Source organism: Panthera tigris, chromosome D3 (assembly GCF_018350195.1).
Source record: "Panthera tigris isolate Pti1 chromosome D3, P.tigris_Pti1_mat1.1, whole genome shotgun sequence".
NCBI lineage: Eukaryota > Metazoa > Chordata > Mammalia > Carnivora > Felidae > Panthera > Panthera tigris.
Window position 1 is genome coordinate 82,288,748 of NC_056671.1, and position 18,476 is coordinate 82,307,223.

The following is an 18,476-nucleotide window of genomic DNA, read 5'->3' on the forward strand; positions in this document are numbered from 1 at the left end:
TTTTTTTTTTTTTTTTTTTTTTTACCAAACTTCCAGTTTGGTAAAAAATCATATTCTTTCCAATGTTTGGAAGCAAGAACCATTGCCAATCATGTAGTTTAAGTCTATATCAACACCTGGACAGATCTTTTTTTTTATTTTAATATACTTTATTGTCAAATTAGCTAACACACAGTGTATACAAGGTGCTCTTGGCTTCAGGAGTAGATTCCCATGATCCATTGCTTACAGACAATATCCAGTGCTCATCCCAACAAGTGCCCTCCTCAATGCCCATCACCCATTTTCCCCTCTTCCCCGCTGCCCCCAATCAATCCTAAGTTTGTTCTCCGTATTTAAGAGTCTCTTATGGTTTGCCGCCCTCTCTATTTGAGATTGTTTTTTCCCCTTCCCTTCCCCTATGATCTTCTGTTAAGTTTCTCAAATTCCACATATGAGTGAAAACATATGATGTCTGTCTTTCTCTGACTGAATTATTTCATTTAGCATAATACCCTCCAGTGCCACCCACATTGTTGCAAGTGGCAAGATTTCATTCTTTCTCATCACCAAGTAGTATTCCATTGTATACATAAGCCACACGTCATCTGGACTAATCTTTTAAACAGTCTCTTTGCCTCAAACCTCTTTCCTCTCCTAAATCAGCAAAATTGGCCCTGGGTTCTGTGGAAGTCAAATATTTTACAACCAGGCATTATTAAGCTATACAAAAGAGAAAAGTCAGTAAAAGAACCCAGATAGAGTAGACATAGAAAGAAATGGTATATCGTTACAATACAGTGTGTTGGCTTTAAGTTCTTATATCTCTTCTCAAGTAAGAAGTATAATTATATATACAGCATTTGTTCATAATGGAATGAATAGGAAATATTGAAACTGTTACCGAAGGCTTAAATTCCTGCCCCTTCACTCTTAGCTGATGGCATTAACTTGCATTTCCTTGGGAAAAAAAATGTTATCGTCACTATGAACCCATTCATCTTCCCTAGTTTCTATAATAAACAACTCAGTATATTGACCCAACATTTTTTTCTCTTTTTTCATAGGAAGGAGTTTCTCTAGTTGTTGCTGAAACAAATGTGTTCTTTAGCAATAGTGGGGAAAAGCATGCTCACATATACTGATAATGCACAATATGCAAATCATGAATTTAGCTTTTGCTATCCAGGTCACTGCTCTGTAAATAATTTCCTTCCACTGTTAAACCTTCAAACATTTTCATAAATGGTGCTTTGTTTTCTAAAGCCTAAGAACGGATGCTCTTCCCTAAGTGAAAATCAACATAATAGAGCAAACAAAAAACAACAAAAGAAGTTCTGTTAACCATATTGCTCCCTCCCATACCCTCACCCTGTCCGCTTTGAACATCATGAAGTCCAGCCCGTGAAGCTTGCACTCCCTGAATACTCTCTCCTTTCATTCTGGCTTATCGTTCCCCAATTTGTTAGAAAATAACTCTTCACACTGTATCTACTATCATTAGTGGTTTTAATTCCTTAAATCCATTTCACTTGTATCATTTTTCTCCTTACATAGCATTTCTGTGGCATGGACCATTTAAATACATTTCTTAAAAGTGTTATCAAACTTACAACATTATTGCGGGATTGCCTGAATGGCTCAGTTGGTTGGGCTCCCAACTCTTGATTTCGGCTCTGGTCATGATCTCATGTGGGTTCATGAGTTCGAGCGCTGCACTAGGCTCCAAGTTGACAGTATGTAGAATGCTTAGGGTTCTTGCTCTTTCCCATTCTCTCTGCCCCTTCTCCACTCACGTTCTCTCTTAAAAAATAAATAAACTTAAAAAAAATAACATTATTGTGTCTGTAAAATAACTTACACAATGTGGAATGCTGATAAATATATGTTATTCTAAGAGAATCTTCAGTATTCACACTTGATAATTAGAAGTACATCAATGAGGTCATAGTTGGCGAATTACGTAATACACAGCTGGTGAGTAAATTCATATTTTATGGCAACCATTGTTTACATTCTTAATTTAGTCACTCATATTCTAACAAATGTCAAAATTATTAAAATGTTCACTATTATTAAAAAACCCGATGTGAACCTTTAGTAAATAAATGTAAACTGTAGATATGTACTTGTATTTTAGCAGTGAGATTTGCTGAAACTATGAAGTTTCCCAAATTGGCAAGCTCCCAAGTGCCCATTTAGACATGGCTATGGAGGACATGGAGGAAGACAAAGTATCTATTCCAGATAAAGAACGAAGTATCATGAAGACAGGGGTGCCTGGGTGGCTCAGTCGGTTGAGCATCTGACTTTGGCTCAGGTTATAATCTCACAGTTCATGAGTTCAAGCCCCGCATTGGGCTCTGTGCTGACAGCCTGGAGCCTGCTTCAGATTCTGTGTCTCCCTCTCTCTCTGCCCCTTCCCCGCTTGCTCTCTGTCTCTCAAAAATAAATAAACATTAAAAAAAAAAAAGAACCATGAAGACAATGAAAAGAGAACTGAACTAGAGAAGAGAACTGAGTGTTGCCATATTGGATGACCAATCTGACAAGCCTGATTCCTTCAAAGCTCATCCAATAAGATGACATTTATGTTACAGAACAGTGTATTTTCCTCTTTAATTTTTTTTATTATTTCAGAGAGAGAGAGCATAAGCAGGAGAGAGAAGGAGAGAGAGGAGCAGAGGGAGAGAGAGAATCTGAAGCAGGTTCCATGCTCACCACAAAGCCTGACATGGGGCTCGATCCCATGACCCTAGGATCATAACCTGAGCTGAAATCAAGAGCTGGATGTTCAACCAACTGAGTCACCCAGGTATCTCTCCTCATTAATTCTTTTTCTAAACATAAGATTGAATTGTATTTTTAAGTTCCTTTACTATATTTATAAACCGAGCTTTTTAAAAAAAATGTTTTTTATTATATTTCATGTTTATCTTATTGAATGACTCTAAGTCTAATCTAAGCCAATTGAAGCATTTCTCTTGTGACTGTTTTTGTCCTAAGACATGACTAAATTGGCGTATTCACACTGAAGAGAAGAGTGGTTCCCATGAGTTGGGAGAAAGTTTCTTTATCTTATGCAGGATGAAGACAGGGAAGTACTTTGGTGTGGATTTTGTTGACAGTTATAAAACCACCAAGAGAAATTACCTTTAGAATGAGGTTTAGGCTGCCAACAGGAAAAAAAAAATAGAGGGGGAACTAGTTTGAGGACTGGATGGCAATATTGAAATGTTCCCACTATGGGCTTACGTATTCTGTAGACTGAGGCATGGCTTTTACTACTTATAACAGAAGATATCTTAATTCAGACATTATTTTAGGCCAACTCCCTAAACCTCCCTCTTCTACCCAACTGACTCTTTAATGTTAATTCATTTCTTTTTGTTTCATTGTTTTCCTCAGTAGTCTGGCCTAGAATCTTGGAGTCAGTCTTGACTTGTCCCCTTTCTGCATCCTGAATATTCTATTGCATAAGGCAACCCAGCAATCCTTTCCCTTAAACATCCTTACAATGACCTTAGCCAGAGCTAACGTAATATAAGTCACTTAATTAGTTAAGTTACTTACTATAAGATCCTTTGGGCATGCTGAGATTACAGAAAATCTCAGATATGCAACTGTTTTGTTTGTCTATTTTTAGTGGAGTGACATCATGTTGCCCATGTAATGCCACCAGTGTGATCTTTTAACATCTCGGGTATAACACCCTATTTACAGTGTCTGTTTATTTCCAGCCACTTAACCAAGGCTGTGTGAGTTGGAAATAGCGTTAACAAGACAATCTTGAGAGTCAGTCAGATGACAGGACCCAGGTTTCACCAAACAAGACAGTTTATCCTGCCTCTGTGGCTCTTCCTAAGCACTTCTGTTTCTGGCAATCGATAAAGATTTCTCACTTTTTCTTTTGTGACTGTTTACCTTTCTGGCGATAAGCTTTCTGAAAGCTTCAAACCGTGTCCCATCTTTTTTTGTGTTACTTATGACACGAGTATCCACATTACCTATCAGTTGGATACTCTGAATATGGAAAACTAATGGAGACCAAGAAAAAGAACCATGCGTTAGTTTTCTACTACTGACTACCAAATTGCCACAGATTTATAGGGTAGAATGCCACGTATAGTCTCGTGTGTCCTGTTTGTTAGAAGTCCAGCACAGGGTACCTAAATTCTCTGCTCAGGGTCTCACCCAGCTAAAATCAAGACATCGCCCCAGGCTATTGCTCCAGCCTGAGGCTCTGGATCTCTGCACAGTGGTTTTGGGTAGAAGGTATTCCCCTTCCTCACAGTTTGCACATGGTCCCTCGACCTTCAAGCACGTCAAATCTTTCTCTTGCTTCAAAAATCTCCAGCTTTCTCTTCTGCTTTTAAGGGCTTAAGTGATTATATTAGGCCCACCAGGATATCCGAAATAATCTCCTTATCTAAAACTTAACGGGTTAATAACCATAATTATATTTGTAGAGTCTCTTTGTCATGTATCATAACATATCCACAGACACAACATCAAAGGGCAAATTTCATGGGGGCCAAGATTCTGACAGAGCGTTCATAAGGCACATGTTGGTCAAGCACAGCAGAAGACAAAACATATTATACTGTGATTGCAAACGTGTAAAAATATATAGGTGGTCGGAATCAGGCAACATTATTCTAAACTACTGATATTTAATAGTTTTTTTTTTCTATTTACAAAATGTTCTTGGCTCATATGTAGTTTATAGAATAAATAGAAAAATGTGAAAAACCACCATAAAAAGTTATCGGGTTAAATGCAACTGCATTTTTATTAGTAGCAAAGCTGAAAATTGTAACATTATTACCCAAGGTTGAAATTTTTCCATGATTCGGAAAAGCTAACTGGGTTATTTTTCATCTTATTGGGTAACGATAAATAATCTATCTGTCAGAATGACCCAATAAGTCAAATATCTAATTTGTGTAGCTGAGGCAGAAAATTAAAAAAATATATATATATTACAGTGCTAATGAAAGGAACACAGCCATATATTAGCTCAGCATACGTACCCTGGGAAGTGGACAAGAGATACTGTGATGTGTTCGAAGAACAGATGATTCTCATTGTGAGCTTACCATTATGAAGCAAAGTTTACCACTGAACAAGGCCTCATTGTTGGGTCAAAGTTATGTGTAACAGCAACTCTGTAGAAATATTGACTTGCTTAAATGGCCTTCCACTTTCAATTCTTTCCAATTTTAGGCTTGAGGGCTATTAATAACTTGTGGATAATAATGGATAATAGCTATTATGCCAATCCACAGATTAATATGATGATCTTCAAGTAAAATATATCATCACGGATGGTGCGATATAGCGTGGTAAGGCAGGGGAAATTACGAAATTGTTTTTGACATTGTGTAGATTAACGGTTGTCCAAATGGAAGTACACTTGAAGAACTGCTTTCATTTTCACCAGTAAATCATGAATTATTTTGAGGCTTATTAATTTAAGTTGGATCACACTCAGTAAAAATGTAGCTGTTGCTACACTGCAAATAAGCCCTGAAAATACCCATGAATAAGCAAACAGCCCTTGGGACTTGTGTGACAGTATGTGTGTGAACAGACTTTTAAATAACCTATTTTTTAAATAAATGTAAATTTCCTCATCATTGTTTTCTCTTTTCCTCCCCACCGCTCAATAACCAAACAGTCAGTGGTTTTGTGTGAAAATAATGCACTTTCTTCCAGGTGGCAAAGAGCAAAAAGGCTGCATTGGGTCGCGGTAGGTGAGATTTATTCCCCAAGCTGTTTGGAGTTGAGAGAAACCAAGGGAGTTGACAGAGGGTGATCCTTTGTCATGTATCTGGAGATAATCAAAAGATTTTTACACAGTATTTACACATTGTTTCTATCAATCCGATGACACAAAAAAGAAAAAAAAAGCCTATCTGTTTCATCTACAAAAAAAAGTTAAAACAAATATATTTCTATACAATACAGAGAAAAATTGTGTGAGGGGCCCCTGGGTGGCTCAGTCGGTTAAGAGTCCTATTTTGTTTCAGGTCATGATCTCGCAGTTCGTGGGTTCGAGCCCTGCGTCCGCTCTGCGCTGACAGCTCAGAGCCTAGAGCCTGCTTCAGATTCTGTGTCTCCCTCTCTCTGTCTCTCTCTCTCTCTCAGAAATGAATAAGCATTAAAAAATTTTTTAAATGGTGTAAAATTCACATTTTTTAAAATATCACGATTTAAAATATTGTAGAATATTATTTTTACTTTTAATTATAACCAATGGTATTTCTAGGCAGATCACTTCCTGTTCTATGTGATATAATTGTTCCTATTTATAGAATGCTCCTCATCCTTATATTATTTTTATGATAAAAATAGGTAAATTATTAATGTAAAAATAGAATTTATATCAAAGCAATAAAATTCACATCACTCAGTAGTATTTTATTTTTTTAACTGTAAGATTTATCTTTATTCAGCTTTTGTCTATCAACTAAATATTTTCTCATTTTATTTATTTTTTTAAGTTTTTAAAATTTCTATTTATTTTTGAGAGAGAGAGAGAAAGAGTGGGATAGCGGTAGAAAGAGGGAGACACAGAATCCGAAGCAGGCTCCGGGCTCTGAGTGGTCAGGACAGAGCCCGATGCAGGGCTCGAACCCTCAAATCTTGAACTCACAACTGCAAGATCATGACCTGAGCCAAAGTCAGATGCTTAACTGACTGAGCCACACAGGTGCCCCAATCTTTTCTCATTTTAAAACTCCAATGGGAGGATGGCAATTTGGAAGCCAATACTCAGGCTAAAAAGGTGTTGAGAGCTGATTTGAAGAAACTGAAAGAAAAACAAGAAAGCATGTGGAAGGTAAAAACAAAAACAAAAACCTAATTCTTTAGGCGGCAATGTGAATATTGAAATGATCACCTACAATTAAGAAAATATTAAAATCAGGTAATGAGATAAAACAGAGAATAATGCAGCCTTGTAGATGGGTTAAGGAAACATTTTTACCAAATGAAATGATTGCCTTTGTCTGTACTCAATATGGCTATAGGTCTTCTTCACTTTTTGATCTATCTCTCCCTTGATGCATCTGTAATTTTTAAAAGAAGAGTATACCATTCATTTGTATCAACTTTTTCCTTTTCCTTTTCATCTTTATATAGATAGATGGATAAACATATATTAAAACCTTCTATATGCTAACTTATGAAAATAGATCTAAAACCTAGTGGCTGAGTAGGAACATGGGGTAAAACAAGTAGTTACATAAATATGTGAAGAGGTGTAAAGTGTGGGTGAAGAAGGAAATTTACTAGGAAGTTCCTGGGAAGCATCTAACTGCTTGGAATGGTCTGAGGGGTATGAACAATAACTATACTAACTTATGACTAAATGAATAGATGAGAAAAATACCAGGCATTAAATATATGCTTCGCCTGGGAAAACATGATTTGAAATGTCTACAAGACGTTTTCATAATGACCCATTGGGTAGAAGGAATACCCAGATTATTATTAATATTTTTTCTGAAAAATGCATATAAGGTGCTTACTTGACCAGGATCATCATTTAGTTTAAGTGGTAACATAAAATGACTGAACACAGTGTGTTATATGCCCAATTTCCCTGCCCAAATATGTAGTTTTTAACCTATTTCTACACTGATGGAAGTCTTGAATCCTACCACCTTTCCAAATTACATTGTTAGATGAAGAGGTATTAGCGTATTTAACGGTCTTTGATTCCGAGGAAAATGGTAATATTCACAAACTTTGATATATTTAAGGTTTCCGTTTACACCTTAAAAAATAAAGTATAAAAATAGATTCCTTACAGGTCCTAGAGTAATAACTAAGGACCAGTCTTGGGCGTGCGGGTGGCTCAGTGGGTTAAGCAGCCAACACTTGACTTCGGCTCAGGTCGAGGTCTCATGGTTTGTGGGTTGGAGCCCCATGTTGAGCTCCACACTCACAAGGAGGAGCCTACTTGGGATTGTCTTCTCCCCATCTCTCATTCCCTACCCCTCTCAAGCTCTCTTTATCTCTTTCTTTTTCTCTATATGAAAATAAATTAATAAACTTAAAAATAAAAAGAACCAGATCTCTTAGAGCTCTTTATAACAGTCTGGAAATCACAAGTTTACAAGAGCTCACAAGCAGCAGGCAAAGGGACGTAAGAGCGGTGAAGGCTTCGTAGATCCATAGGTGTAGGGCCAGGAAGCTACAATAAATAATGCACTGAGGATTTAATAGTGGAAGTGAACAATTAAACACAGAGTAAGTGTAAAAGTAGAGTGATAAGTTCTGGCGAAATGCATGTTAAGGGTCTCACAACTATATTTCTGGACTGTGGCAAGACAATTAATGAGGAAGCCTGGAAAGTCGGCAAGTAATGCATTATAATTATCAATCAATAAGTGCAATGAATACATTGATCAAAGTCTAAACATCTCCTGAGTTAAGTAAGGGGCATAATGGAGCTATAATTACTAGTATGGGTGGAATCCCAGAACAATTTCTTCAAGGTCAATCATAATATTGAAATGAGAAAATGTTGGGCAAATAGCCCAATTAGAGACTTTTAGAAGTTTGAGGTAAAGGAAGCTGAAAGACAGCTGAGTCAGGAAAAGATAAGCATGAGCCATGCTTAGTACTTACTGAGGTTCTGATGAGCCAATGTTTTAAACTGAGACATATATCGCTAAGGGGAAAAAAGCCATCCTGTTGTTTATGAGGGTAAATTGTATATTATACAGGAGTGTGTGTGTGTGTGTATTTGTGTGTGTGTTGAGAAATACACACACACACACACACACACACACACACATACACACATTAAGTCATTTATCCTTCAAAGGGATCACCGCCAACAAAATAAATTACTTGCTAAAATTGAAGGGAACGTGAATGAATACAAATATTTATTTAAATATTACTTATTATCAGAAACTTAAAAAGAAGAATTATAATACGTTTCCAAATTTATATCACCCCTTGTTTTGAAAATTGCTCCTACGTACATCTCTTTGGTGTGTCAGTATTATTGATTAGATTAGATTTGGTTTCCTTCAGGATGCCTCAAACCAATTTAGTTGGCTAGCCTTAAGTGTTCTAGCTGACAGATTCCTCTTCTTGTTGTCAGTTAAAGGGAATTGCAATGATTTTTTTGAACTCTGTAAAAAGTGTCATTAAGGATTTCCTCCATGCTAGGCATGACTGTTGCCTTCAACCCTGCTTTGACATTTCATTTATTCAAGGGTGTCCTTGTTGCCTCTCCCTCATCTAAACTCAATAATTATGGTGCCACACTATTTAGCCTGAGAGATAAATTTCCAGAACAATTCCAGATAGTCAAAGCTCAGGAAACTGTCAATTCACTCGCTCCAATAACCATAAAATCATTTATACCCTAGAAGAATTTATAGCCAATGAACCCCAAAATGACATTTTTTACCAAAAATTTAAAATATCTTCTCTGTCTTAAAAAAAAACAACTTCTAGTTAAGCTTCTCAGAGTGATGTAGCTTTCAAAATTTTCCTGTCAATACCTATTAAAAATTCTTATTTGAAATGGGATCCAAGAGTGAGTGAGAATTTAATTCTGTACCAATACTGACGAATTGCACAATAAACAGAAGTATTAAATATGGATTAACATATGCTCCTTAGAAACATATTTCTTCAAACACTATATATATATATATATATATATATATATATATATATATATTTAAGCTCATGACTTTAAGTTGTAACATTCACTACTTTTATTTATTATTTTTAGCCACCAAATCAACTAGTTCTTTCTCCACATGGATTAAATGACTGGATTCCCTTCCAGCACTTCTGGGACCATTCCTGAAAACTTTAATATCACAAATATGATCCATGAACACATTGTGTAATTCCCTTTCCTCCTCATATGTTCTCTTTACCTCCTTCAACAACTTACTGACATGAGCATGGCATAGGTCTTTACATGACCAATAACTTCACCCCCAAATCGAAGATATCACCCCATTTCCCTACCTAGCTCACAAACTCAGTTACTCTCATGTCAATGATCAGGGACTGCCTCCATACTGCTTAGTTTCCTTGGTTTTATAGAACCTGTCCCTACCTGATATTATCTTACATATCAATTCACTTTTTTCGTATCTCTTTCTTCCCATCTGGAATTTATACTTCAAGAGAAAAAGGCCATTGTCAGTATTGCTGATTGTTGAAGCCTCATAACCTAGAACACCTAGTACATAGGATGGGCTCAGTAAGTATTTAATCAATGAACTCAATACATGGCATAATTGTGAATATTATCTCTTTCTAGAATCAAGTTAAAGTCTTGTTATAGATTGTTAAGGCCTTTAATACCAATTTATCTTTGTAATCTATTTTAATTTGATAAACGCAATAGGAGTAACTGAATAGATCCAATGATTCCTAGAATTTCCTAAAAAAATCAATAAGAAAATGAAGAAATATCATATCATGAATGCTAAATTCAAAAGGCTGACTGTTCTATTTCAAATTTCAAATATGGCTCCTGTTTCCTGAATTTCCCTTATTTAAGTTCAGGTATTTATTTTGTCAGTGCAGAGCCCGACGAGGGGCTAAATCCACAAACTGTGAGATCATGACCTGAAGTGAAATCAAGAGTCAGATGTTCAACGGACTGTGCCACCCAGGTGCCCCCTGAACTTCATAAAAGTTACATATCATTGTCTTTGTCAGAGGTCTCCTAAAGCATTAAGTCTCAGCTTCTATTGGCAATGGTGGCCCTTTATAATTTCTATCATCGATGGCAGCTCTTATTTTAATTTCTGTCTCTCCTTCCCTTACCTGGGACTTCCTCTCACCTCATTCAGCCTGTGGTTACTTTATCCTCTTTGAACTTGCACTAATGTTTCTCATCCTTGGTACCACTGTCATTGGGGTAGACAACTATCTGCAATGGGGACCTTTCCTTTGTATTATAAAATGTTTAGCAGCATCCCTGCTCTCTTGCCACTAGCTGCCAATAGCACCCTACCCAGCGATGACAACTAAAAATGTTTCCATATGTGTCCAAGTTTCTCTGGGGGCAAAGTCACTACCCCCACCCCCCCCCATGTTGAGACTAATCGTTGTTCTCAACTGTCATTGTTCTAATGGACAACTCACAGAAGGAGAATTTGTAGAAAACAATTCTTCTCTTGACTTCCATGGACTGACTCTTCATTATTTTCTACCTACCTGTCTGCCCTTTGTTTTCTTAGGGAAATGATATCCTAGAGTTCCTCAAGGTTAAATCCTATGTTTTTCTCTTCTCATTTTGTATAACTCTTAGGAAATCTGGTCATCCATAACTTCAACATTAACTTAAAAGCTGTTTTCTCAGGAAAGATCCCAAAAGCCCCAATACAGGATGTGTGTTTTTGTTGCACACTCTTAGAAGAAGCTGTTGCTTCCTTTCAGAGCATGTATCTCAAATTGTAAGTCTTACGTAATACATTCATAATTATGATACTGCTTTTATCAATGTCTGTCTCTCACACAAGACCACAAGCTCCCCACGTCCTGGAGCCATTACATATTTTGCATGCCACGTATTTCACTACAGCTCAAAGACACTAAACTGAGCCCTTGGAGCAGCTTGGGTTTCCCCATGCTAGACAGAAAACAAACCCTTGAATGGCCATCTAAACCAAAATTATTTCTGACAAAACTCAGTTATTTTCAGTAAACCCAGTGAGTTCCAACTCTGTAGATTCAGTCTTCCCCCAGTTGTAAGATTTGTCTTGACTTGAAGCACTCAGTGCCATCAACAACTTCATTCAGAAAACGTGGCTATTGTCTTTCTTAGGTTTAACCAGGACATAGGAACCACTGTTCATTTGCTTCATTTTGGTCCCACAGGATAGAGCCCTTTTTCTATATTCTCCCTTTAGATCTGTTATTTTTTATACTAGATTCTCTTCTTGTGTCTATTCTTAGAACCTGGCTTAATTTTGACTAATTTTCTTCTTTTGAGCCTGAAGACTTTGTCTATACCTGTTGCCCATGAGCAGATATTCTAGCATGCTAATGGCCTGCATGATGAGTACGGCTCATACTCTGACAACATGCTTACCTATTGGGAAACATTTATTATGGCTCAAGCTGTATCACCTGAGCTTTACCTTATCTTGGCATAAGCTGAAGTCAGCACTCACAGCCCCCAAATGAACTTGCAAGGTGAAAGCAAACAGTGAATGCCTTACCTTACTACAAAGAAACTGATATGCCCCAAATATAACTGCTAAATATGACAATTATTTTCACTTATGATGTGTTATTAGATACTTGCCATTACTAGCAGAAAGAGCAATGGAAATGAAACTTACCCCAGCATCAAAATCATTTTATCCATTTAACAAATGCTAATTGAGTGTCAATTATTTGTTAGGCACTCTTTTAGGCTTTGGGATACACCAATAACCTTTTTAAAAAATTAAAAATAAAAATACTTGTTATCAAGGATTGTCTCCACCAATACCTGATCGTGAGGTTGTAGTTGAGTGCTTTTTTTTTCCCTTTCAGACCCTCAGGTTTCTTAGTTGTAAAGTAGACATTAATAATACCTAATTTAAATTGCTCTTGAGAAGACTGAATTTAAATGTAAGTTTTATTTAAAATAATACCCCAACAGGCACAGTGCCTAGTAGAGAAGATTAGTAAGTAGTAACTTGTTTGTTTGCTTGGTTGAATTTTTGGATGATTTCCATGTTCTGTTCCAAATCTAACACGTGACAATCTGACATATGCATTGAATGGGGGAGAATATCATGATCCTAACTCTCTTATGTTCTATTGCCATATATACATTTAGACTGAAAATACAAGAGCCTCTTCAAAATATTTGACATACTTATGATATTATCAAACCTCATATACACTAATATAAACTAAATATAAACTTAATATAAACTAAAGTAATAATCATTTTGCAACTAAAGATTCGTATTTATGTATGTATGTACGTATGTATTTATGTAACAGAAAGAATTAAAATTCAGTCATAAGGATGGCTGTGCTTGTGATATAGGGGAGTAAACTAAAAACTGATTTTCTCCCACCTATGCCAAAGCATCTGCCTCATAAAGCAGCACTCACTTTCAGGGTCTTGTAAGTATAGGGTCTGCATTTGGTAGCACTGAGTGCTTGCTTTCTTTTTCTTTCTTTCTTTCTTTCTTTCTTTTTTTTCTTTCTTTCTCTCAGGACTTGAGTTTGTTGCTTAGCCCAGCATTTATTTATTTTTTTATATGTGATTTATTGTCAAATTGGTTTCCCATAGAACACCCAGTGGTCAGCCCAACAGGTGCCCTCCTCAATGCCCATCATCCATTTTCCCCTCTCCCCACCCCCCATCAACCCTCAGCTTGTTCTCAGTATTTAAGAGTCTCTTATGGTTTGCCTCCTTCCCTCTCTGTAACTTTGTTTTTCCCCCATCCCTTCCCCCCGGTCTTCTGTTAAGTTTCTCAGGATCCACATATGAGTGAAAACATATGTTATCTGTCTTTCTCTGCCTGACTGATTTCGCTTAGCCTAACAGTCTCCAGTTCTATCCACGTTCCTACAAATGGCCGGATTTCGTTCTTTCTCATTGCCAAGTAGTACTCCATTGTATATATAAACCACATCTTTATCCATTCATCAGTTGATGGACACTTAGGCTCTTTCCATAATTTGGCTAGTGTTGAAAGTGCTGCTATAAACATTGGGGTACAAGTGCCCCTATGCATCAGCACTCCTGTATCCCTTGGGTAAATTCCTAGCAGTGCTATTGCTGGGTGAGTGCTTTCTTAACTTTTGCAACTTCAGGTGACTTGCCTACCCCCCACTTATTCTTTTATTATTATTATTAATTATTATTATTTTATTTTATTTATTTTGAGAGAGAGAGGGAGGGAGGGAGGGAGGGAGGGTCAGAGAGACAGAAAGGGAATCCCAAACAGGCTCACAGTGTCAGTGAGGAGCCCGATGCGAGGTTGGAACTCACAAACCATGGGATCATGACCCAAGTCAAGATCAAGTGTTGGATGCTCAAACAACTGAGCCACCCAAGTGCCCCCCACCTACTCTTTTTTTAATAGATCTTTGATATGCATTTTTTAAATTTGATATTTTAATCTGATATTTAATTTGATATTTTTAATTTGATATTTTTAATAGGTCTTTGATGCTAATTATACTATATACTATTACCTTACTCCTTTTTAAAAAAATTACTCATTTTTTTTAAAGCTTTTATTTAAATTCCAGTTAGTTAACTGTGTGATATGAGTTTCAGGTGTAGAATGTAGTGATTCACCACTTACATATAATACCCAGGGCTCATCACAAGGAGTGCCTCCTTAATACCCATAAACCTTACTCACTCTTAATGTTGCTATTCGGCTTGCTACGTATGGTATATGCAACCAAGCAAGAAGTACATGTGAAAGTCACAAAGATTGGAGAGAAAAAATGAAACATTTTTTGTTGATGATTAATTATGTATGTGTCCATTCCTAGGAAATTATTAGAAGTAATAAATGAATTAGGTAAGGTGGTGAATTGCAAGGGCAACAAAATAATAGATTGATTGTGCTTCTGCCTAATAGCAGTAAGCTAATGGAAAATGTCATAAATATGTCATTTACATCGGCCTCATAAAATACAAAATATGCAGCAAAGTATGTGGTAGATATTTCCAAGACTAGGAAACATTGCTGAGAGAAATTAAAGAAGACAAATAAATGGAAAATATGTCACCTGCATGATTGGATAATTTAATGTTGTTAGGTTAGCAATACTTTTTGAATTAATCTATAGTTTCAATGAAATTCCAATCAAAATCCCAGCAGGTGTTTGTTTTTTTTTTTTAATGATGACCATATTCAAAAACTAATAGGAACATAAAAAGGGCATAAATAGTCAAAACAATCTTTTAAAAGATGAGCAAATTTGTTGAACTATATTACCGGATTTCAAGACTTTCTCAGAATCTACAAAAATTGGGAGACTTGTATTGATGTAAAAATAGATAAATCAATGTGATTTATACCACAATAAAAAAAAACACAGAAAAACAATTTGGAAATAGGAAAAACAGCTGTCTGGATACATACAAATTAAAAATAAGAGGCTTCATTTTCTCTGTTGGAAATTAGGGAAGAGATTTCTCGCCACTCTATTTTCCTAGAGCATTCACTTTAGAAAACTTGTAATTATAACTTCCTCCTCAGTCTCTTTGAAATGTATGTAAATCATTTCAAAAGCTAAATAAGCCTCTCACCAGCTTAGCAACCTGGGAATATCTTCCTCAAAGACCTGGGAACCATCTCTTTGAAATGTCATCATCAAAGAAGATAACACCCCAGTTTCTGGGGGAGGGTGGGAGCCTCACTTGGGCTGAGGCCTTGCACCAAAAGTACATCCTGTCATAAAAATAGCGGAAATGAAAGAAACAGGTGAATTATACATATACTTTCATTAGGTCAAGAATACATGACTGTAAACTGCGTCTTGCTGAGTTCTTCTAAGTGCACAGCTGTAGAATTTAAACTTCCTTCCAAATCCCACCTGTCTTCACCTCCATCCTTTCTGAAGTAAATTAATTATAGAATCAAGTCTGTGAGGGTCTTTCAGGTGAGACAGTAAAACCAAGGTCTTGTCGGCCGTGTGTGGATATTAAACATCCCCAGGCACTCTTTTACAAAAATAGAGTTAATCGTGGTGTGACCTTGATCAAATGTCTTTTTTCTCTTCCATTTGTGGATTGTAGCAGGCTTTAATAGCATGTCATTAAATTCTGTATCATGACACTGTTGTTTTCACAAAAGTTAGTAAGTCTTAAAGAAGATCTAGGTATCAGTCGCAATTAGAAAAATGCATACATTATCTGGCTTCTTATGCAGAACTTAATAAAGTGGTACAATGTTATATATATATATATATGTATATATATATATATACACATATATATATACATATATATATATAACATATTTGTATTTTACTACATTATACATAGGTGTAATCCTTTATAATAAGTAGAGAGGTAACTAATGTATCAAATATACACTTAACCATATTCTCCCCATCAATGGAAATTGCTTATTCAACAAATAGCTTTATATATAATAAAATTAATAGTTATGCAGACTTGATTTAGTCTGGTATTTCAGGTTAACACCTATGATATAATAGGAATAATATCCATATACTGAAGGAAGCTGAAACTCTATCCCATAAAGTAATTGAATAGCATTTTTGAGAATTAGGAAGCTAGAACATCTTGAATACTAAATAATCGATGATCAGCAAATCTGTAATTTTAGGCAATAGTCAATTATTTTTTTTTAATTTGAGAAAAATATAAGTAGAAACTATCCTCTTAAAACAGGAAAAACCAATCTCAAAAAGTATGTCTGTGATACGTGAAAGATCATCTTCAATTCGGCTACATTTTTTTTTCCAATGGTCAGTAAATCAACCAAGTTTTCAAGTTTTCAGGAACTCATCCATTCATTTGTCAAATGATATTAAAATTTTACTCAGTTTGGTAGACATGACACTGAATAATTATTAACTGTATCCATAAAAGATAGAAAATATGATTTTGCTAATAATAGCATCACTGAACAATGAGTTTTAGTTAATTTTTATTTGAAGCCATCACTAGAAATTGGAAGTTTGCAAAAACCTGATTAAGAACAACACGATTTTTTCACAAAGTTGCTCCATTAGTATTTATTCTACAATGGTTATTACATGCTTTTTGGGGGGTTAAAAAGTTTTTAACTTGCTTATGAAACATAAACACCCTCATGTTGATTAAGTGTTCTTCTAGCATAGGTGATACATCATGCATTCAGTAGAATTTTCTTTCACCTATTTGAAATATTGTTATTCATTATTCTTAATTTCTCTACAACTTCCTTATTCTCACTACAATTCTAAAAAGGTGTTCAAAGGAAGCATATAGATGAGTTATGGATTTCCACTGGCAACTTTACAAGGACCTTTGCAAATGGTAATATACTGCAGACTCAAACTTTATTCTGTTATAATCTCTATAATTTATATTAAAGATCAAATTGAAACTCTTTTGTGTTAAATAAGTCGTATAATAAATGACATTTGGTCAAAGGCAGAGAACCTCTGATCTAACCTTTTATGATATGCTGAAGTGTCATCTAATTATAGTCTCACAGTTTGGGATTAGATAGGGAAAAAGCCAAAAAAAAAAAAAAAGGCGTATCATGGCTTTTGACTTCCTATCACCTGATGCACTCAGCTCAGCAAATTTGCAGAAACGAAGTCCATGTTCCATTCTCTAAAGAAACCTTTCTTGTGCTTCACTAACCTGTTTTCCACCAAATCTCCATATATGATTATAAATTTTAGGCTGGTTAGGAAAGAAAGACAAATACATACTGTGATTGCTTAGGGATCCCATTTAAGAAAGGAACCCTGGGTGATACGATAGACTGTACATAACCTTTGAGCTGTTTCTTCTGCCTGAAATATTCTTCCCCCACACACCCATGCAGACTGTTTTAGCCATCAAATTGTCTTTCCTAAACTACCACCATCCCTTTAAAGCTTTTTCTAATGTTTTTATTCAAATTCAGACCACCTCACTCACCAATTCATACTTTGTCCTGCTTTTTTCTCTAAGTCATTTTTCACCATATGATATACTAAACATTGTCATATTTTTTTCCATTTAGAATGTATGCTCCATGAAGACAACATTGATAGATAGATAGATAGATAGATAGAGATAGAGAGATAGACATGGATAGACATAGATAGATGAGTCTATCCCCCTTCCTGTTTGATCTGTCATGACTCAAAGAGGCATTCTAGAGTCTCCGATTATAATAGTGATTTGTCTATCGCTCCTTGCAGGATCTATAAATTTTTGCTGCAACATACTGACGCATGACGTTAGCAGCACGTATGTTAAGAATTCATATTTTGGGACACCTGGGTGGCTCAGTAGGTTGAGCGTCTGACTTCGGCTCAGGTCATGATCTCACTGCTCTTGAGTTTGAGCCCCGCGCCGGGCTGCGTGCTGACAGCTCGCAGCTCAGAGCCTGGAGCCTGCTTTGGATTCTGTCTCTCTCTGCCCCTCCCCGCTGGTGCTCTGTCCCTTTTCTCTCTCCAAGATAAATAAAACATTAAAAAAATAATTGTTTTAAAGAAAAAAGAATTCATATTTCTTCTTGGAGAATCAGCTCATTTATTATGATTTTTTTTAATGTTTATTTCTTTTTGGAGACACAGAGCGTGAGTGGGAGAGAGGCAGAGAGAAAGGGAGACACAGGATCTGAAGGCACCTGGCTCCTAACTGTCAGCACAGAGCCCAGCTCAGGGCCCTGACTCAAGAACTGTGACCATGACCTCAGCGAAGTGAAGTTGGATTCTTAACAGACTGAACCACCCAGGCGCCCCATTCGTTCCTTTATTGTTATGTAATGCCCCTCTTTATTTCAGTCCCTTTTCCA